Consider the following 21,966-nt stretch of genomic DNA (forward strand, 5'->3'; position numbering starts at 1 on the left):
AGAGGGGTTGTAGAGGTAAGGGTCCTCCTCCAATACTTCTTGAAGTTTTCCCATGATTTGATGGAGAGAAGCTATTGCCGGTGTAGGGGCTTGGTAAATAGCGAGGAGCCCTTACGCTGTCAAAAATACCCTCTTTCACCAGTTTTTGGGGTCTCCTTATGATAAATAGGCCCTTAGTGAATTCACAGAGGACATGATTTGTAAAGTGCTCTGGATGCATACTGCTAATTGCTTTAGTTTTGGACCACTGCATCCATATGGCTGCCAGTGTACTTTAATGAGCATGCCTGCTTCTTGGTTCTATTTGCCGGCACAAACTCAAACAACAATTGGAAGTGGTGCTCTGTGCAAAAGTATACATACTACTACATCAGAGTCCAAACTCCTACCACTTCAGAGGTTGCTTTTCAGATAATTCAATTTCATGTTTTCCCCCTACAATGCATGTCAGTTTCGCCTCATTTACCCCTTAAACCCCTTTCAGACCGCCAGCTTTTAACACGTGTTATTGCACATGAGTGTGCATAAGTAATGTTGCTGTGCGGTCTGAAGGGGCCAGTATAAATAATCTGGGTCAAGCGACCTGGTATTTCAACTCGGGGAGCGTGTTCAACCCGGCTCGCCATGCTGTGTTAACGGGAAAGCTGAGTTGTTGCGGCCCATTTCCTGTTCACACTATAGGGACAGGCAGCACTTGGAGATCATGTGATCTCCAAGTGCCGTCCCCGCTGACATCACCAACGGGGACAGCGGCAAATAAGATGCTCCCAGATGCGACCCGCCTTACGCGGTCTGAAAGGTGTATTATATTATTCATGGATACATTGACTTTATTTCATGTTGCATGTTTGAAGCAAAATGTGTCCTATTGAGAGAGTAAGGTGAGACCTGGGGGGGTCATTCCGAGTTGATCGCTCGCTGCCGATTTTCGCAGCGCAGCGATCAGGTAAAGAAAACAGCAAAATTGCGCATGCGTATGCGCCGCAATGCGCACGCACGTCGTTCAGGTACAAAGAGCATCGTTGCTGTGCAGTGGTTCTAGCGAAGAATCCATTCGCACAGCCGATCGCAAGGAGATTGACAGGAAGAAGGCGTTCATGGGTGTCAACTGACCGTTTTCTGGGAGTGGTTGGGAAACGCAGGCGTGTCCAGGCGTTTGCAGGGCAGGTGTCTGACGTCAATTCTGAGACCTCCGTCGCTGTATTCATCGCACAGGATATGTAACTACAGGGCTAGTCTTGTTTTGCACAAAATGTTTTTGTACCGCTCGGCTGCAAAGGCGTTCGCACACTTGCAAAGCGAAAATACACTCCCCCGTGGGCGGCGACAATGTGTTTGCGTGGCTGCTAAAAGTAGCTAGCGAGCGATCAACTAGGAATGAGGGCCCTGATCTCCACCGACTCGGAACTGGCGAAGAAAATGAGAACCTTTTGTGGAGTGAAAATGGCTGTGCTCCCTTCCGCACAAAGTAGAAATGATTCCGCACCAGTTCTAAGAGTTCAAAATTGAGTAATAAATAGTAATGGAGTACCAGAATACCTGTATGATATATACGAATAATTCGTGTTTGGATAAATGGTTCTGGTGGTGCACCCAGAGTCAGAGACAAACTAGCAAGAAAAATGGATTACAGAAGACTCTTGTGTGGGTGCACTCTTATTTTAAATTTGTTAGTATGAAAAAATTAAAACATAACTTTTATTAGTTCATTAATTTAAGAAAAAATCCACACTTAGGTTGTCCACCACAATTAATTAAATATATTAATACACATATATACAGTTCAGCCCACCAGTATCTCTGAGAAATACCATATATGATTATTGTGGCTGAGCAATCTCGAAAAGTTGGAGTGAGTATCATCCACCACCAACCATTAGATTTGGAAACGAGTGTTATTGAAAGGAAATGATCAGCAAAAAGATGATCAGCAAAAAAATAAGAATTTACTTACCGATAATTCTATTTCTCGGAGTCCGTAGTGGATGCTGGGGTTCCTGAAAGGACCATGGGGAATAGCGGCTCCGCAGGAGACAGGGCACAAAAAAGTAAAGCTTTACTAGGTCAGGTGGTGTGCACTGGCTCCTCCCCCTATGACCCTCCTCCAGACTCCAGTTAGGTACTGTGCCCGGACGAGCATACACAATAAGGGAGGCATTTTGAATCCCGGGTAAGACTCATACCAGCCACACCAATCACACCGTACAACTTGTGATCTAAACCCAGTTAACAGTATGACAACAGAAAGGGCCTCTTAAAGATGGCTCCTTAACAATAACCCGAATTAGTTAACAATAACTATGTACAAGTATTGCAGATAATCCGCACTTGGGATGGGCGCCCAGCATCCACTACGGACTCCGAGAAATAGAATTATCGGTAAGTAAATTCTTATTTTCTCTATCGTCCTAAGTGGATGCTGGGGTTCCTGAAAGGACCATGGGGATTATACCAAAGCTCCCAAACGGGCGGGAGAGTGCGGATGACTCTGCAGCACCGAATGAGAGAACTCCAGGTCCTCCTTTGCCAGGGTATCAAATTTGTAAAATTTTACAAACGTGTTCTCCCCCGACCACGTAGCTGCTCGGCAGAGTTGTAATGCCGAGACCCCTCGGGCAGCCGCCCAAGATGAGCCCACCTTCCTTGTGGAGTGGGCTTTTACAGTTTTAGGCTGTGGCAGGCCTGCCACAGAATGTGCAAGTTGAATTGTGTTACAAATCCAACGAGCAATCGACTGCTTAGAAGCAGGTGCGCCCAACTTGTTGGGTGCATACAATATAAACAGCGAGTCAGATTTTCTGACTCCAGCCGTCCTTGCAATGTATATTTTTAAGGCTCTGACAACGTCCAACAACTTGGAGTCCTCCAAGTCGCTAGTGGCCGCAGGCACCACAATAGGTTGGTTCAGATGAAATGCTGATACCACTTTAGGGAGAAAATGCGGACGAGTCCGCAGTTCTGCCCTATCCGAATGGAAGATTAGATAAGGACTTTTATAAGATAAAGCCGCCAATTCAGATACTCTCCTGGCAGAGGCCAGGGCTAGTAACATAGTCACTTTCAATGTGAGATATTTCAAATCCACCTTTTTCAATGGTTCAAACCAATGGGATTTGAGGAAATCTAAAACTACATTTAGATCCCACGGTGCCACCGGAGGCACCACAGGAGGCTGTATATGCAGTACTCCCTTGACAAAAGTCTGGACCTCAGGGACAGAGGCCAATTCTTTTTGGAAGAATATTGACAGGGCCGAAATTTGAACCTTAATGGATCCCAATTTGAGACCCATAGATAATCCTGATTGCAGGAAATGTAGGAAACGACCCAGTTGGAATTCCTCCGTCGGAACCCTCCGATCCTCGCACCACGCTACATATTTTCGCCAAATGCGGTGATAATGTTTCACGGTGACTTCCTTCCGTGCCTTAATCAAGGTAGGAATGACTTCTTCTGGAATGCCTTTCCCTTTTAGGATCTGGCGTTCAACCGCCATGCCGTCAAACGCAGCCGCGGTAAGTCTTGAAAAAGACAGGGACCCTGCTGTAGCAGGTCCCTTCTCAGAGGTAGAGGCCACGGTTCGTCCGTGAGCATCTCTTGAAGTTCCGGATACCAAGTCCTTCTCGGCCAATCCGGAACCACTAGTATTGTTCTTACTCTTCTTTGCCGTATGATCTTCAATACCTTTGGTATGAGCGGCAGAGGAGGAAACACATACACTGACTGGTACACCCAAGGAGTTACCAGTGCGTCCACAGCTATTGCCTGTGGATCTCTTGACCTGGCGCAATATTTGTCCAGTTTCTTGTTGAGGCGAGACGCCATCATGTCTACAATTGGTCTTTCCCAACGGTCTATTAACATGTTGAAGACTTCTGGATGTAGACCCCACTCTCCCGGATGAAGATCGTGTCTGCTGAGGAAGTCTGCTTCCCAGTTGTCCACGCCCGGGATGAACACTGCTGACAGTGCTATCACGTGATTCTCCGCCCAGCGAAGAATCTTGGCAGCTTCTGCCATTGCACTCCTGCTTCTTGTGCCGCCCTGCCTGTTTACATGGGCGACCGCCGTGATGTTGTCCGACTGAATCAACACCGGCTTTCCTTGCAGAAGAAGTTCCGCCTGGCTTAGAGCATTGTAGATTGCTCTTAGTTCCAGAATGTTTATGTGAAGAGACTTTTCCAGACTCGTCCATACTCCCTGGAAGTTTCTTCCTTGTGTGACTGCTCCCCAGCCTCTCAGGCTGGCGTCCGTGGTCACCAGGATCCAATCCTGAATGCCGAATCTGCGGCCTTCTAATAGGTGAGCCTTCTGCAACCACCACAGAAGTGACACCCTTGTCTTTGGTGACAGGGTTATTCGCAGGTGCATCTGCAGATGCGACCCTGACCATTTGTCCAACAGATCCCTTTGGAATATTCTTGCATGGAATCTGCCGAATGGAATTGCTTCGTAAGAAGCCACCATTTTTCCCAGGACTCTTGTGCATTGATGTACTGACACTTTTCCTGGTTTTAGGAGGTTCCTGACCAGATCGGATAACTCCTTGGCTTTTTCCTCTGGAAGGAAAACCTTTTTCTGAACCGTGTCCAGAATCATTCCTAGGAACAGCAGACGAGTTGTCGGGATTAAATGGGATTTTGGAATATTCAGAATCCACCCGTGTTGTCTTAGCACCTCTTGAGATAGTGCTAAAGCTGTCTCCAGCTGTTCTCTGGACCTTGCCCTTATTAGGAGATCGTCCAAGTATGGGATAACTAATACGCCTTTTCTTCGAAGAAGAATCATCATCTCGGCCATTACCTTGGTAAAGACCCGAGGCGCCGTGGACAATCCGAACGGCAGCGTCTGAAACTGATAGTGACAGTTTTGAACAATGAACCTGAGGTACCCCTGGTGTGCGGGGTAAATCGGAACGTGTAGATACGCATCCTTGATGTCCAAGGATACCATAAAGTCCCCTTCTTCCAGGTTCGCTATCACTGCTCTGAGTGACTCCATCTTGAACTTGAACTTTTTTATGTAGAGGTTCAAGGACTTCAGATTTAGAATAGGCCTTACCGAGCCATCCGGCTTCGGTACCACAAATAGAGTGGAATAATACCCCTTTCCTTGTTGTAATAGGGGTACTTTGACTATCACCTGCTGAGCGTACAGCTTGTGAATGGCTTCCAACACCCTCTCCCTTTCGGAAGAGACGGTTGGTAAGGCAGACTTCAGGAAACGATGAGGAGGATCCGTCTCTAATTCCAACCTGTACCCCTGAGATATTATCTGCAGGATCCAGGGGTCTACCTGCGAGTGAGCCCACTGCGCGCTGTAATTTTTGAGACGGCCCCCCACTGTCCCCGAGTCCGCTTGAGAGGCCCCAGCGTCATGCTGAGGTTTTTGCAGGAGCCGGGGAGGGCTTCTGTTCCTGGGAAGGAGCTGCCTGTTGGTGTCTCTTCCCTCTTCCTCTGCCTCGTGGCAGGTACGACAAGCCCTTTGCTCTCTTATTTTTGTAGGAGCGAAAAGGCTGCGGTTGAAAGGTCGGTGCCTTTCTCTGTTGGGGAGTGACTTGAGGTAAAAAAGTGGATTTCCCGGCAGTAGCCGTGGCCACCAAGTCTGATAGACCAACTCCAAATAACTCCTCCCCTTTATACGGCAAAACCTCCATGTGACGTTTTGAATCCGCATCGCCTGTCCACTGTCGTGTCCATAAGGCTCTTCTGGCTGAAATGGACATAGCACTCACCCGAGATGCCAGTGTGCAAATATCCCTCTGTGCATCACGCATATAGATAAATGCATCCTTTATTTGTTCTAACGACAGTAAAACATTGTCCCTATCTAGGGTATCAATATTTTCAATCAGGGATTCTGACCAAACTACTCCAGCACTGCACATCCAGGCAGTTGCTATAGCTGGTCGTAGTATAACACCTGCATGTGTGTATATATTCTTTTGAATAACTTCCATCTTTCTATCTGATGGATCCTTAAGTGCGGCCGTCTCAGGAGAGGGTAACGCCACTTGTTTGGATAAGCGTGTGAGCGCCTTGTCCACCTTAGGGGGTGTTTCCCAGCGCGCCCTAACCTCTGGCGGGAAAGGGTATAATGCCAATAACTTTTTTGAAATTATCAACTTTTTATCAGGAGCAACCCACGCTTCATCACACACGTCATTTAATTCTTCTGATTCAGGAAAAACTGTTTGTAGTTTTTTCACACCATACATAATACCCTGTTTTACGGTATCTGTAGTATCAGCTAAATGTAACGTCTCCTTCATTGCCAAAATCATATAACGTGTGGCCCTACTGGAAAATACGTTTGAATTTCTACCGTCGTCACTGGAATCAGTGCCCGTGTCTGGGTCTGTGTCGACCGACTGAGGCAAAGGGCGTTTTACAGCCCCTGACGGTGTTTGAGGCGCCTGGACAGGCATTAATTGATTGTCCGGCCGCCTCATGTCCTCAACTGACTGTTTAAGGGAAGATAAACCATCACGTAATTCCACAAATAAAGGCATCCATTCTGGTGTCGACCCCCTGGGGGGTGACATCTGCATATTTGGCAATTGCTCCGCCTCCACACCAATATCGTCCTCATACATGTCGACACCACGTACCGACACACACCGCAAACTCACAGGGAATGCTCTAATGAAGACAGGACCCACTAGCCCTTTTGGGGAGACAGAGGGAGAGTCTGCCAGCACACACCACAAAGCGCTATATATACAAGGGATATCCTTATATTAAGTGCTCCCTTATAGCTGCTTTAATATATATATATATAGCCATTAATGTGCCCCCCCTCTCTGTTTTACCCTGTTTCTGTAGTGCAGTGCAGGGGAGAGACCTGGGAGCCGTTCTGACCAGCGGAGCTGTGACAGAAAATGGCGCCGTGTGCTGAGGAGATAGGCCCCGCCCCTTTTTCGGCGGGTTCTTCTCCCGCTATTTTTCCAGTCAGGCAGGGGTTAAATATCTCCATATAGCCCCTATGGGCTATATGTGAGGTATTTTTAGCCTTGTATAAGGTTTATATTTGCCTCTCAGAGCGCCCCCCCCCAGCGCTCTGCACCCTCAGTGACTGCCCAGTGAAGTGTGCTGAGAGGAAAATGGCGCACAGCTGCAGTGCTGTGCGCTACCTTATGAAGACTGAGGAGTCTTCAGCCGCCGGTTTCCGGACCTCTTCACGCTTCAGCATCTGCAAGGGGGTCGGCGGCGCGGCTCCGGGACCGGACTCCACGGCTGGGCCTGTGTTCGATCCCTCTGGAGCTAATGGTGTCCAGTAGCCAAGCAGCAAATCCACTCTGCATGCAGGTGAGTTTACTACTTTCCCCCTAAGTCCCACGTTGCAGTGATCCTGTTGCCAGCAGGACTCACTGTAAAGAAAAAAAAAAAAACCTAAACTAAACTTTCTCTAAGCAGCTCTTTAGGAGAGCCACCTAGATTGCACCCTTCTCGTTCGAGCACAAAATCTAACTGGAGTCTGGAGGAGGGTCATAGGGGGAGGAGCCAGTGCACACCACCTGACCTAGTAAAGCTTTACTTTTTTGTGCCCTGTCTCCTGCGGAGCCGCTATTCCCCATGGTCCTTTCAGGAACCCCAGCATCCACTTAGGACGATAGAGAAATATTAAAAAATAGGAATGTTCTGGTTAGTCTGTGTTATTAGACTTCAGGAGGGATGTAGACACTCTGACTCTACACCCTGATCCTATCCCACCAGCACAAGCTCTGCTTGTATTAATTGGACCTCCAAGGGTCATTGGACCAAAAGATTTATCAGGAGTATGGATCCTTCTTAGCACTGACCATGTCAAATCTTGTGACATGTCAGGGAAAACGGTACTTGGGAAAGGTAGCGCAGATTAGTGGAATAGACGAAAGAAATGATTGGAGGAAAATGTGGTGATCCTGCTGTTGGCTTAGAGTCGAGAAGGTCATAAATTACAACACCGGGTATTCTCTGGGGGTCACCCTCACAGATACTGACCCAGCCCACCACCGTTTTGCTTCCAAGATCGGACGAGATCGGGCTCTGTCGGTGGGGTATGGTAGTAATTAATTGGGCCTAGTATGGCCGACTCACCAATGAGAGTGCACCTAAACAAGAATGAGGAGAGAGATAGAGAAACGGGGCGGATCTGCTGTCTATGTTAGGCACAGGATATACCTGTGGATCATGGATGAGAGTCCGCAGAAATGTAGAGAAAATGAAAAGATGAGGAATTGAAGGAGAAGTCCAGAAAAAGGAAGAAGAAAGAGAGAAGGCGGGAGAGAAGAAAAAAAGGAGAAGAATGAGAGCAGAATGAAGATTGTGACAAATGTCAGCTTGGTGTCACACCAAAATGTTGTCAGAAACAAATATTAATTAATTATACACCCAATTATCAGGCAATATTGGATATAATAGATAGTGCCTCTATTTCAATAGAGAGGATAAGGGTTAGTGCATAGATCCTGATAGGTGCTAGTTGTCACACTTATTCACACATATATTGCCAAGACACAATGTGTAAGTGCTATGTAAACCTTGCAGCAAGACGGATGAGCATAGTAATATTCCTGCCTAGATCCCTAAATGGGCCTAAATATGACACTTAAAACAAGGCTACGGCACTATAACATCAGACATGGTGCACAGGCATTGGGGTAATCCACATTCTCAGATATGTTGGGAGTACCCCTATAAACAGTATAACAGATAATGGGGGTAGGCGGGCCCCCTGCAACAATGGTTGACTGGATATTAATACACTTGCCACTGTTCTATTGAGGAGGTAACAGACAAAAAAAATATATATTCTTTTTCTATAGCAATATATTGTGTCAATTTGCTACGTTGGTAAATAGAGATAAACAGAAAGAAGGGGGGAGGGGAAATGGGGGGTGTTGGTACCGGTCCCTGCCCAGGTCCCTGGGTCGGTCACTGAGTATCAGGATGCAAAATTTACTCCTCAGGTCCTTAATTGATGTTGGAGTGATTCATGCTGGAATGCTGGAATAGGTCATGCTGAAATGCTGGAATGCTGAAATGCTGGAAGGTATCTACAGCACCTTGTATACCCAGGTGGTCTCCCATCCAAGTACTAACCAGGCCCAACACTGCTTAGCTTCCAAGATCAGATGAGATTGGGCGTATCCAGTGTGGTGTGGCTGTAGATTTTGTACCGCTCGGCTGCAAAGGCGTTCGCACACTTGCAAAGCGAAAATACACTCCCCCGTGGGCGGCGACAATGTGTTTGCATGGCTGCTAAAAGTAGCTAGCGAGCGATCAACTAGGAATGAGGGCCCTGATCTCCACCGACTCGGAACTGGCGAAGAAAATGAGAACCTTTTGTGGAGTGAAAATGGCTGTGCTCCCTTCCGCACAGTAAGGCCTGCCGATGATACATGCTCTCCCCACCCCTCTCTGCAAAAAGTAAGTCCTGTTTTTGCGCTGCTCTGCAGAAATTACTACTCAATACTCTCTCGGAGAAACTTGCAAACTCTGCTTTACCCATCACATCAGTTAGTGCAATCTTCTGCCGTAATGCAGATGCCACCATAATGCTCCACAAACCCATGCACATCAGAGAACATCCATGCACATCTATCTAATCTTTATAAAACACACACCTCACCGCAATGTATCCACCCTGTGGCAGGCCTGGCACTGAAGGGTACTGTTGGGATGCAATCAATTTGCCGGCTGTCTGTATCCCGGCGGTCAGGATACAGACTCCGGAATCCCGACAGGCGACAATACCGACAGCCAGATTCCTGGTGCACAGGGACTATTCTCACTCGTGGGTGTCCACGGCACCCATAAAGTGAGAATAGAACCTGTAGCGAGCCACAGTGCCCGCAGCATAGCGAGCCCACATGGGGACTTGTACGCTCGCCCCGCTGCTGCCATTCTGGCGGGTGGGATGCCGGCTGTGCAGATCCCGCCGGGAAATATGTATTCCGTTCTCCCATCTACTGTCCCATCTCCATTGCAGCAGTGACAGTGGTTGGGGGTCCATCACAGCACATGCAATCTTCGATTATATTTTGGATTTGCTGTTATGAACCCTTATTTAAATGGTGCTACAAATAGTCCATACAGCATTTTGCCGTGAACGTGCAGCAATAATGTACAATAGTAACAGGATATAAAGGGCAAAACTTTACAATGTAGACAAGATAGGGAAATAACAAATTCTATATAAATAATTACAATAAAATCTCTGGTTAATGTTTTAGCATCTGGAAATGATACATTGTACATTAGAATTATATAGAACTTTAGTCAGCATCCTCCTACGCATTTTAAATATTATTATTTTTTTATTTTTTTCATACACACAAAGCTGAATAATCCACCAGATTATTTTTATATAATAACAGGTGATGGTCGAATTCAGCAAAAATAATATAGTAAATGCAGTATTTTAATGTACATGTCTATTAAATTTACTACTTTAACCAAATTAAACCCTGGAAGGAAAAACACAGTTGGTAAATATGACAATATGTAATGTTATTTACTGGCGGATTTTCTGAAATATCAAATATTCAACATTGTTATATTTAAAGGACAGAATAATGGGGAATTAATGAGAACCTTCAGACAATTTGTGTATTTTATATTTTCATGGTGCCCTTTGTGGTGCATTGGATGCTTGTCAGATGAAAGAGCAGGGAACAAAACCTGGGGGAATACACAATCAAGACACATTTATGACAATTGGGTTACATGTAAGAATGGCACCTGGGCAAAGAATCTGTACACATGGGTACCACAGGTATCTTTTTGTATCATTGTGGTATTACTAATAGCAGTCATTAGAGTTTGTATGTTGCCCTACTTTCACAATTTTGTTTTTTGCCATGGGCAACATTGGGGCAGATTCAGTTAGCCGTGGGCTCTGCCATGCAGCTTTTTCTCCTGGGTTAAGTGCTAAGAGCTGTTCAGTTGTTGCTCTTTTTTTTTTTTTTGAAAATGTATTTATTCAAATTTTTCATTTATAAACAAACAGTCTGAAAAGGTACAGTCTCCTTAGCACTACCAATTGCGGCTGTATAGTATTTCTAGATTTGGAGAAATAGTACAATATACATAACCAATACTTAATAAACAAAACATTCAAACAACTAGACAAAGACAAGGAAGGGGAGGGGGTGTACAAATATTGAATCAGGCTACATATTACCCGCCAGGGCTGCTTTATGGCATATCACACTCTAACCCATTTGCTCCATCGATTTGGATCTGTGATGGAGTTTTAAGGTTGTCAAGACTCACATAATATATCTATCCACTAGGGACTCATACATTAGGTTGAGGGATAAAGGGGATGCATATCTCTCTCAGGGTCGTTCTATTCAGCGAATCGAAAAATTTAAGGATATGAGATCTAAGCATGGGATCTAGAACTTCTATAAACGGTCCCCACTTCTTATAGAATAGGTGAGCCTGTTTGTCCACATCATACAAGGCAGATTGTCTATCATAATACATAGTTGACTTCACCATACCCAGAAGTTGTTCTAGCCTGGGGGGGGATCTGTGAATCCATTGCGTCAGAATGGCCTTCTTTGCCAGTGTAAGAAATACATAGAGGAAGGGGCGCAAGGGGAGAATCTTAGCCGATAGTTCCCCATAGGGGAGATGCAAACCCAGTAGTATCCTAGGTGACAGGGGGAGACGCAACCCAAATTTACTGTTTAGATACCATAAAATTTTATTCCAAAATCTCTGTATCTTGGGGCAATTCCAAAATACATGCATCAAGTTTGCATGGGGCGCCCTGCATTTAAGACATTGTCCCGAATCTAAAGGCACCATATGACTCCTCTGACTAGGGGATATGTAAGCTCGGTTTAAAAATTTTACATGGATCTCCTGTAGGTTCGAGGAATGTAGAGCTTTAAAAATACCTGGTAGAGGGCGGAAAAAATCTGTTAGGGACCCTTGCATAGATAAGTCTGCCCTCCATTTTTCGAACATCTGACTCCACAACTTATCCACAACATAAGGAAGAAGGTCCCAATATAGCCATTTCGTTTTATAGGGTAACTTGGTAGTTCGAGTGAGTAAAGAGGTGAGGAAGTCAGAACCTCCAGGGTGAATTAATGGGTCAGGGAGGGATTGTACATAATGTCTAACTTGGAGATGCATGAAAAATTCCGATCGATGTACACCATACCTCTCCACCAGTCCAGAGAAAGAATACACCAAGCCTCCAGGATCAAAAACGTCTCTAATACTACTGATTCCCTTAGACCGCCACACCTCAAATTTCACATTCTCCATGGGTGGGGTGAAACAAGGATTCCCACAAAACGGGATAAAGTCAGTACGGGTAAAATTCCTGTGTAGTGCTTTATTTATTATTTTCCAGGCAATATAAGCATCCCAAAATAATAAATTTGTTTTTGCTTGTGGAGGGAGTAGGGTGAGAGGGGTGTGCAACAAGGCCCTCAAATCATAAGGTGACACCAAGGCCTGTTCAATATGATAGTTCGTATATGTGGTTTTTGCCCTAAGCCAGTCGTTTATATATCGGAAGGCCACTGCCCTAGAGAAGGCAAGTAAGTCTGGGATCGCAAGGCCCCCCTCTTCCCTTCGTAACTTAAGTTTAGCTAATGCTATTCTTGGTTTCTCTAACGTCCTAAGTGGATGCTGGGGACTCCGTAAGGACCATGGGGAATAGCGGCTCCGCAGGAGACTGGGCACATCTAAAGAAAGCTTTAGGACTAACTGGTGTGCACTGGCTCCTCCCCCTATGACCCTCCTCCAAGCCTCAGTTAGTTAGTTAGTTAGTTAGATTTAAGTTAGATTTCTGTGCCCGACGAGAAGGGTGCACACTAGGGGCTCTCCTGAGCTTCTTAGTGAAAGTTTTAGTTTAGGTTTGTTATTTTCAGTGAGACCTGCTGGCAACAGGCTCACTGCATCGAGGGACTAAGAGGAGAAGAAGCGAACTCACCTGCGTGCAGAGTGGATTGGGCTTCTTGGCTACTGGACATTAGCTCCAGAGGGACGATCACAGGTCCAGCCTGGATGGGTCCCGGAGCCGCGCCGCCGGCCCCCTTACAGAGCCAGAAGAGCGAAGAGGTCCGGAAAAATCGGCGGCAGAAGACGTTGCTGTCTTCAATAAGGTAGCGCACAGCACTGCAGCTGTGCGCCATTGCTCTCAGCACACTTCATACTCCGGTCACTGAGGGTGCAGGGCGCTGGGGGGGGGCGCCCTGAGACGCAATAAAACATGACAAATACCTTACATGGCAAAAAATGCATCACATAGCTCCTGGGCTATATGGATGCATTTAACCCCTGCCAGAATATACAAAAAACCGGGAGATAAGGCCGCCGAAAAGGGGGCGGAGCCTATCTCCTCAGCACACTGGCGCCATTTTCCCTCACAGCTCAGTTGGAGGGAAGCTCCCTGGCTCTTCCCTGCAGACAGAAAGGGTTAAAAAAAGACAGGGGGGCACTAATTAGGCGCAGTATTAAAACATATACAGCAGCTATAAGGGGAAAAACACTTATATAAGGTTATCCCTGTATATATATATAGCGCTCTGGTGTGTGCTGGCATACTCTCCCTCTGTCTCCCCAAAGGGCTAGTGGGGTCCTGTCCTCTATCAGAGCATTCCCTGTGTGTGTGCTGTGTGTCGGTACGTTGGTGTCGACATGTATGAGGAGAAAAATGATGTGGAGACGGAGCAGAGTGTCTGTAACAGTGATGTCACCCCCTAGGGGGTCGACACCTGAGTGGATGTACTGTTGAAAATTACGTGACAGTGTCAGCTCTATATAAAGGTTGACATGAGACAGCCGGCTACTCAGCTTGTGCCTGTCCAGACGTCTCATAGGCCGTCAGGGGCTCTAAGCGGCCGTTACCTCAGATGGCAGATACAGACGCCGACACGGATACTGACTCCTGTGTCGACGGTGAAGAGACAACCGTGATTTCCAGTAGGGCCACACGTTACATGATTGAGACAATGGAAAATGTTTTTATACATTTCTGATAATACGAGTACCACCAAAAAAGGGGTATTATGTTCGGTGAGGGAAAAACTACCTGTAGTTTTCCTGAATCTGAGAAATAAAATGAGGTGTGTGATGATGCGTGGGTTTCCCCCCGATAACAATTAATAATTTCTTAAAAAGTATTGGCTGCATACCCTTTCCCGCCAGAGGTTAGGATGCGTTGGGAAACACCCCCTAGGGGGAATAAGGCGCTCACACGCTTATAAGAACAAGGGCTCTACCCTCTCATGAGATGGCCGCCCTTAAGGATCCTGCTGATAGAAAGCAGGAGGGTATCCAAAAAAGGTATTTACACACATACTGGTGTTATACTGCGACCAGCTATCGCCTCAGCCTGGAGGTGCAGTGCTGGGTTGGCATGGTCGGATTCCCTGACTGGAAATATTGATATCCTAGATAAGGATAGTATATTATTGCCTATAGAGCATTTAAAAGATGCATTTCTATATATGCATGATGCACAGCGGAATAATTGCCGACTGGCATCAAGTATAAGTGCGTTGTCCAAGTCTACCAAAAAAATGGGCAGGTGATGCGGATTCCAAACGGCATTTGGAAGTATTGCCTTTGAAAGGGGACATTTGGGGTCGGTCTTTTAGACCTGGTGGCCACGGCAACAGCTGGGAAATCCACGTTTGTACCCCAGGTCGCCTCTCAAAATAAGACGCCGTGTTATCAGGCGCAGTCCTTTGTTGGCAAGCGGACAAAAGGTTCCTCTTTTCTGCTCATGACAGAGGTAGAGGAAAAAGGCTGCAGAGATCAGCCAGTTCCCAGGAACAGAAACCCTTTCCCGCCTCTGCCAAGCCCTCAGTATGACGCTAGAGCTTTACAAGCTCAGGCACGGTGGGGGCCCGTTCTCAATGAATTTCAGTGCGCAGTGGGCTCACTCGCAAGTAGACCCCTGGATCCTTCAGGTAATATCTCAGGGGTACATATTGGAATTCGAGACGTCTCCCCCTCGCCGTTTCCAAAAGTCGGCTTTACCGACGTCTCCCTCTGACAGGGAGGCAGTTTTGGAAGCCATTCACAAGCTGTATTCCCAGCAGGTGATAATCAAGGTACCCCTCCTGCAACAGGGAACGGGGTATTATTCCACACTATTGTGGTACCGAAGCCAGACGGCTCGGTGAGACCGATTCTAAAATCTAAAATCTTTGAACACTTACAGACAGAGGTTCAAATTCAAGATTGAGTCACTCAGAGCAGTGATTGCGAACCTGGAGGAAGGGGACTACATGATGTCTCGGGACATCAAGGATGCTTACCTTCATGTCAAAATTTACCCTTCTCACCAAGGGTACCTCAGGTTATGGTACAGAACTGTCACTATCAGTTCAGACGCTGCCGTAGGGATGGTCCACGGCACCCCGGGTCTTTACCAAGGTAATGGACGAAATTATATCCCTTCAAAGGAAGGAAATTTTAGTTATCCCTTACTTGGACGATTCCCTGATAAGGGTAAGATCCAGGGAACAGTTGGAGGTCGGTGTAGCACTATCTCAGGTAGTGTTGCGGCAGCACGATTGAGTTCTCAATATCCCAAAATCGCAGTTGGTTCCGACGACTTGTCTTCTGTTTCCTAGGGATGATCCTGGACACAGTCCACAAAAAAGGTGTTTCTCCCGGAAGAGAAAGCCAGGGAGTTATCCGAGCTAATCAGGAACCTCCTAAAACCGAACCAAGTCTCAGTGCATCAATGCACAAGGGTTCTGGAAAAAAAATGGTGGCTTCCTACGAAGCAATCCCATTCGTTAGATTCCACGCAAGAACTTTCCAGTGGAACCTACTGGACAAATGGTCCGGGTCGCATTTTCAGATGCATCAGCGGATAACCCTGTCACCAAGGACAAGGGTATCCATCCTGTGGTGGTTGCAGAGTGCTCATCTTCTAGAGGGCCGCAGATTCGGCATTCAGGACTGGGTCCTGGTGACCACGGATGCCAGCCTGCGAGGCTGGGGAGCAGTCACACAGGGAAGGAATATCCAGGGCTTAGGGTCAAGCCTGGATACATCACTTCACATAAATATCCTGAAGCTAAGGGCCATTTACAATGCTCTAAGCTTAGCGAGACCTCTGCTTCAAGGTCAGCCGGTATTGATCCAGTCGGACAACATCACGGCAGTCACCCACGTAAACAGACAGGGTGGCACAAGAAGCAGGAGGGCAATGGCAGAAGCTGCAAGGATTCTCCGCTGGGCGGAAAATCGTGTAATAGCACTGTCAACAGTATTCATTCCGGGAGTGGACAACTGGGAAGCAGACTTCCTCAGCACGACCTCCACCCGGGAGAGTGGGGACTTCACCCAGAAGTCGTCCACATGATTAAAAAACTCGACAGGTATTGCGCCAGGTCAAGAGACCCTCAGGCAATAGTTGTAGACGCTCTGGTAACACCGTGGGTGTACCAGTCAGTGTATGTGTTCCCTCCTCTGCCTCTCATACCCAAGGTACTGAGATTGATAAGATGGAGAGGAGTAAGCACTATATTCGTGGCTCCGGATGGGCCAAAAAGGACTTGGTAACCGGAACTTCAAGAGAGGCTCACGGAGGATCCGTGGCCTCTACCTCTAAGAAGGGACTTGCTCCAGCAAGGACCCTGTCTGTTCCAAGACGTACCGCGGCTGCGTTTGACGGCATGGCGGTTGAACACCGGATCCTGAAGGAAAAAAGGCATTCCGGATGAAGTCATCCCTATCCTGATCAAAAGCCAGGAAGGATGTAACCGCAAAAACATTATCACCGCAATTGGCGAAAATATGTTGCGTAGTGCGAGGCCAGTAAGGCCCGACGGAGGAAATTCAACTGGGTCGATTCCTACATTTCCTGCAAACAGGAGTGTCTATGGGCCTGAAATTGGGGTCCATTAAGGTTCAGTTTTCGGCCCTGTCAATTTTCTTCCAAAAAAGAACTAGCTTCAGTCCCTGAAGTTTAGACGTTTGTAAAAGGGGTACTGCATATACAGCCTCCTTTTGTGCCTCCAGTGGCAATTTGGGATCTCAATATAGTTTGGGTTCCAAAAGTCACATTGGTTTGAACCACTTAAATTTGTGGAGTTAAAATATCTCACATGGAAAGTGGTCATGCTGTTGGCCCTGGCCTGGGCCAGGCGCGTGTCAGGATTGGCGGCTTTATCCTGTAAAAGCCCTTATCTGATTTTCCATTCGGACAGGGCGGAATTGAGGACTCGTCCTCATTTTCTCCCTAAGGTGGTTCCAGCGTTTTCACCTGAACCAACCTATTGTGGTGCCTGCGGCTACTAGGGACTTGGAGGAATCCAAGTTGCTGGATGTTGTCAGGGCCCTGAAAATATGTTCCAGGACGGCTGGAGTCAGGAAATCTGACTCGCTGTTTATCCTGTATGCACCCAACATGCTGGGTGCTCCTGCTTCTAAGCAGACTATTGCTCGTTGGTTTTGTAGTACAATTCAGCTTGCACATTCTGTGGCAGGCCTGCCACAGCTAAAATCTGTAAAAGCCCGTTCCACAAGGAAAGTGGGCTCATCTTGGGCGGCTGCCCGAGGGGTCTCGGCTTTACAACTTTGCCGAGCAGCTACTTGGTCAGGGGCAAACACGTTTGCTAAATTCTACAAATTTGATACCCTGGCTGAGGAGGACCTGGAGTTCTCTCATTCGGTGCTGCAGAGTCATCCGCACTCTCCCGCCCGTTTGGGAGCTTTGGTATAATCCCCATGGTCCTTACGGAGTCCCCAGCATCCACTTAGGACGTTAGAGAAAATAAGAATTTACTTACCGATAATTCTATTTCTCGTAGTCCGTAGTGGATGCTGGGCGCCCATCCCAAGTGCGGATTGTCTGCAATACTTGTACATAGTTATTGTTACAAAAATCGGGTTATTATTGTTGGGAGCCATCTTTTCAGAGGCTCCTTTGTTATCATACTGTTAACTGGGTTCAGATCACAAGTTATACGGTGTGATTGGTGTGGCTGGTATGAGTCTTACCCGGGATTCAAAATCCTTCCTTATTGTGTACGCTCGTCCGGGCACAGTTTCCTAACTGAGGCTTGGAGGAGGGTCATAGGGGGAGGAGCCAGTGCACACCAGTTAGTCCTAAAGCTTTCTTTAGATGTGCCCAGTCTCCTGCGGAGCCGCTATTCCCCATGGTCCTTACGGAGTCCCCAGCAACCACTACGGACTACGAGAAATAGAATTATCGGTAAGTAAATTCTTATTTTTTTATTTGCCCACAAGAATTTCATGCACATTTTGTCATAGACATGCGCATCTGCTCTGGAGAGTTTGAGGGGCAGTAACTGGAGCGAGTAGGATATCTTTGGGAAAATAATGCTCTTGAGGACCGCCGCGCGGCCTAGCAAAGATAGAGGGAGCGCTGACCATGATTGGATCTGGGTAGAATGGGTGTATAATTCATCTTGTAAAGATTTGTTAAATCAGGTGGTAAATAGACCCCCAGATACTTCAATTTAGTTTTAGTAACAGTGAACTGGGATATGATAGGGAGAGAGGACATATTAAGTGCTGACTGGGTTAAAGGGAATAATTCGGATTTTAAAGTATTCACCCGATAACCAGCAAAGAGGCCAAATTCATGATTTTTTTCCATTATGGCTGGGATGGAGACTTCAGGGTGGGATATAAAGAGTAACATATCATCTGCAAATAAGCTTAATTTAAGTTCCTGGTCATATATTGAGATACCTGAGAATGAAGTGAGCCCACGCAGTGCCAGAGCGAGAGGTTCGATAGCTAGCGCAAATAATAGGGGCGATAATGGACATCCTTGTCTAGTGCCCCTTCCCAAGCGCACCGGGTCAGAGAGAAATCCATTACATAGGATACGAGAGCTGGAATTTGAGTACAAGGCCCGCAGCACACCAGCCAGGCCCGACGGGAACCCAAACCTCTCCAGGGTAGTATATAGATGATCCCAGCTCACCAGGTCAAAGGCCTTTTCGGCATCTAGCGAGAAGAGAAAATGTGGGTCCTCATTTCCCGAGTGGCCTAGCCAGTGCACCGCCGCCAGTATCTTGCGAATATTACTAGTGGAATGTCTCCCAGAGATAAATCCTGTTTGGTCGGGGTGGACCACAGAAGGAAGGAGGGGTTTCAGTCTGTCTGCGAAGATTTTGGTAAATAATTTATAGTCTACATTTAGGAGCGAGATCGGTCTATAGGACCCGGGGAGTTGTAAAACCTTGCCTGGTTTAGGTAAGAGCCGTATAAAGGCATCATTAAAATATGAGGGTATTTTATGGGATATTATGATGATATTAAAAAGGGAGGTAAGGTGGGGGATCAATTTTGCTGAGAGTAATCTGTAGTATTCCCCAGAGTAGCCATCTGGTCCCGGGGATTTTAAGGGTTTCAGGTGTTTAATGGCCTTTTCAACCTCAGCCTCCGTTATGAGTGAGCAGAGATGTTCTGTTAGAGAAGAATCCACCCGAGGCGGAGAAATGGAATCCCAGAACGTCTGTTTTAGTATCCTCATTTACAGAGGAGGTTCCATAAACAGTAGCGTAAAAATCTGACAGGACTCTCGCTATGTCTTTAGATTTAGTAGCCAATGTGCCATCTGATCTTTTTAGTGGATGAATAAGAGAATTTGAGGTAGATCCTTTCAATAAGTGAGATAGTAATTTGCCTGTCTTATTTCCAAAACGGTAAAATCTATGATTTTTATGAAATGTGTGTTTATCACCCAGCGCCTGCAGAACTGCGTTAAAAGCCACTTTAGCATCCAAATATTGGGATTTTTTAGCAGGGGAGGGATTCTGTTTGAATTTCTGGTAGGCCTCAGTCAGTCGCTGTTGTGAGCTCTTAAAAGTAGAAGCGAATGTCTTTTTCCTTCGGGAGACATATTCAATGAGACGTCCCCTAATGACTGCTTTAGAGGCCTGCCAGAAAACCAAAGGATCATCCTGCGCCATCGGGGCATTTGTAGTGGCGTAGTCATCCCAATATGACTCCAGTTCCTTACGAAATTCTATAGAGGAGGAGAAATCTGTAGGAAATCGCCAGCGCCTAAAGGTACCTACATCTACTTTTGTGGACATTGAGGCCCAAACCACGGAATGGTCTGACAACGCCATTGGTTCAATAGAGGAATCAAGGGCATGTATAACCAGGGAATCAGAGACCATCAAGTAATCGATCCTGGATAGGGAATGATGGGCAGCGGAGAGGCAGGTGTATTCTCTATCCGTGGGGTGTAAAAATCTCCAAATATCTAATATTTGGAGCTGTTGCTCCATATACGGGATACCTATTTTAGGGGGATTGCGGGTAGAGGTGGAGGACTGAACATCATGTACTTTGAAGCAATGACATTAAAATCACCCCCTATAATCAGAGATGAGGTGGCATAGGGATATAGGGCATTAAGCAGGGAACGAAAGAAGGCTTTTGAATACTGGCTAGGAGCGTAAACCGTACACAGCACATATTTAGCTTCCCAAATGGTCACTTCTATAATAAGATATCTGCCTGCCGGGTCCACCACAGAAGAGACCACCTCCAATCCCAATGAGCGCTTGGCCATGACGAGAACTCCTCTGGCCTTTGAAGAGTAGGGAGCATCAGCTACAACACGCCAACCGAGCGTGCCTAATTTCTGAGCCTCTGGGGACAGGAGGTGGGTCTCCTGCAAGAAAACTAGGTCCAAACGCAGCTTGTTAAGATACAAGAGTATTTTCTTCCTCTTTATGGGGGAGTGTATACCCCCAACATTCCACGTAGCTACTTTGAAGCTAGACATTAAATCCCAAATCTAAAGGAATGAGCTTCCCTCTGGTGGAGAGGAGGCCTGCCATTAGGCTTCCAGAAGGAAATCAAGTGGTAGTAATATCGGACACCCAACAGGAACAGTAACCAAATAATAAAACTCGGAGACACATTAGGAGGGGATGGGGTGGGGGAACACAAGACAACAAGAAAAACAACAAACCATATAACAGAAACACCAAACATGTGTCTCTGTCATAGATATCCAATACGGACTTCACGGTATGAACAATGCGGATTGATAAAGCAGGGAGTACGTTAGGCTCCTAGCCTCAACCACCTATCAGATAGGAAGTATATATATAATACCGCAACCAATTTAGGGGTTTAGATAACTTAACTCCTTTGGGGCCTAGATATGATCTCAGGCCTGCAACATGAGGGGAGGGATGGGAGGGGGGGGGGTGGGAGAAGGGGGGGTGGGAGGGGGGAGGCCCCTGCATAGAGACCCGCAGTTGCTCCTTCTACTTTGTATAAAATGTAGGTTCGGCATCCACCGGGTAACAAGAGAGGGGGGGTTAGATTCCGGGCCATAAGTCCGGCTTCAGAGCAGGAATCTAGACATATAGTTCAAAAGACTAAATCAACAGGTCTTCAGGGTCTGCTAGCTGAATATAGATATTAGCTGTCTTCTTCTTCCATCCTGATATGTCCCTCCGATAGGAAACTCTCGGCATCTGCAGGCGTGGAGAAATCTTTAAAAGAGTTTCCCTCAAAGATTCTTAAACGTGCAGGATACAGCAGTGCAAATTTACGACCGGCCGACACCAGTGAGGAGCATATGGGAGTAAAAGCTTTCCGTAGCCGTGTTAATTCCGGGGAATAGTCCTGGAACAGCAATAATTTATTCCCGTCCCACGCAATATCCCTGAGGCGGCGGGATGCCGACCACAGCGCTTCCTTATGGAGGAAATTTAGGCACTTAAATAGGACCGCACGTGGTCTAGAGCCTGAGCCCGAGGGCCTGGAGGGGCCTGTTCTATGAGCTCGTTCCACGACCAAGTCTGCACACACTTCCTGCACATCCAGGATTTCGGGTAGCGTGTGGCGCAGGAATTTATACAACTCAGGGCCGCGAATGGACTCAGGCAAGCCTATGAGGCGCAAATTACATCTGCGCGAGCGATTCTCCAAATCATCTAATTTTGCCCAAACCTGCGTATCAGATTTCTGCAGGTTAGCTACCGTGTCT

At 46.8% G+C, this 21,966-nt stretch overlaps 1 protein-coding gene, 1 non-coding gene and 1 pseudogene across 4 annotated transcripts in view; 1 reads left to right on the forward strand and 2 right to left on the reverse strand.

Annotated features, from left to right (window-relative positions):
• The window catches only part of PHF2 (PHD finger protein 2), a 475,173-nt gene that overhangs the window by 22,195 nt on the left and 431,012 nt on the right, over positions 1 to 21,966 (forward strand). The window lies entirely within an intron of this gene.
• Positions 7,934 to 8,052, reverse strand: LOC134964748 (5S ribosomal RNA; annotated as a pseudogene).
• Positions 9,035 to 9,153, reverse strand: LOC134960338 (5S ribosomal RNA). Its single transcript, XR_010187740.1, has one exon. It is a non-coding gene; the product is annotated as a 5S ribosomal RNA (ribosomal RNA).

Source organism: Pseudophryne corroboree, chromosome 9, assembly GCF_028390025.1.
Source record: "Pseudophryne corroboree isolate aPseCor3 chromosome 9, aPseCor3.hap2, whole genome shotgun sequence".
Taxonomy (NCBI): domain Eukaryota; kingdom Metazoa; phylum Chordata; class Amphibia; order Anura; family Myobatrachidae; genus Pseudophryne; species Pseudophryne corroboree.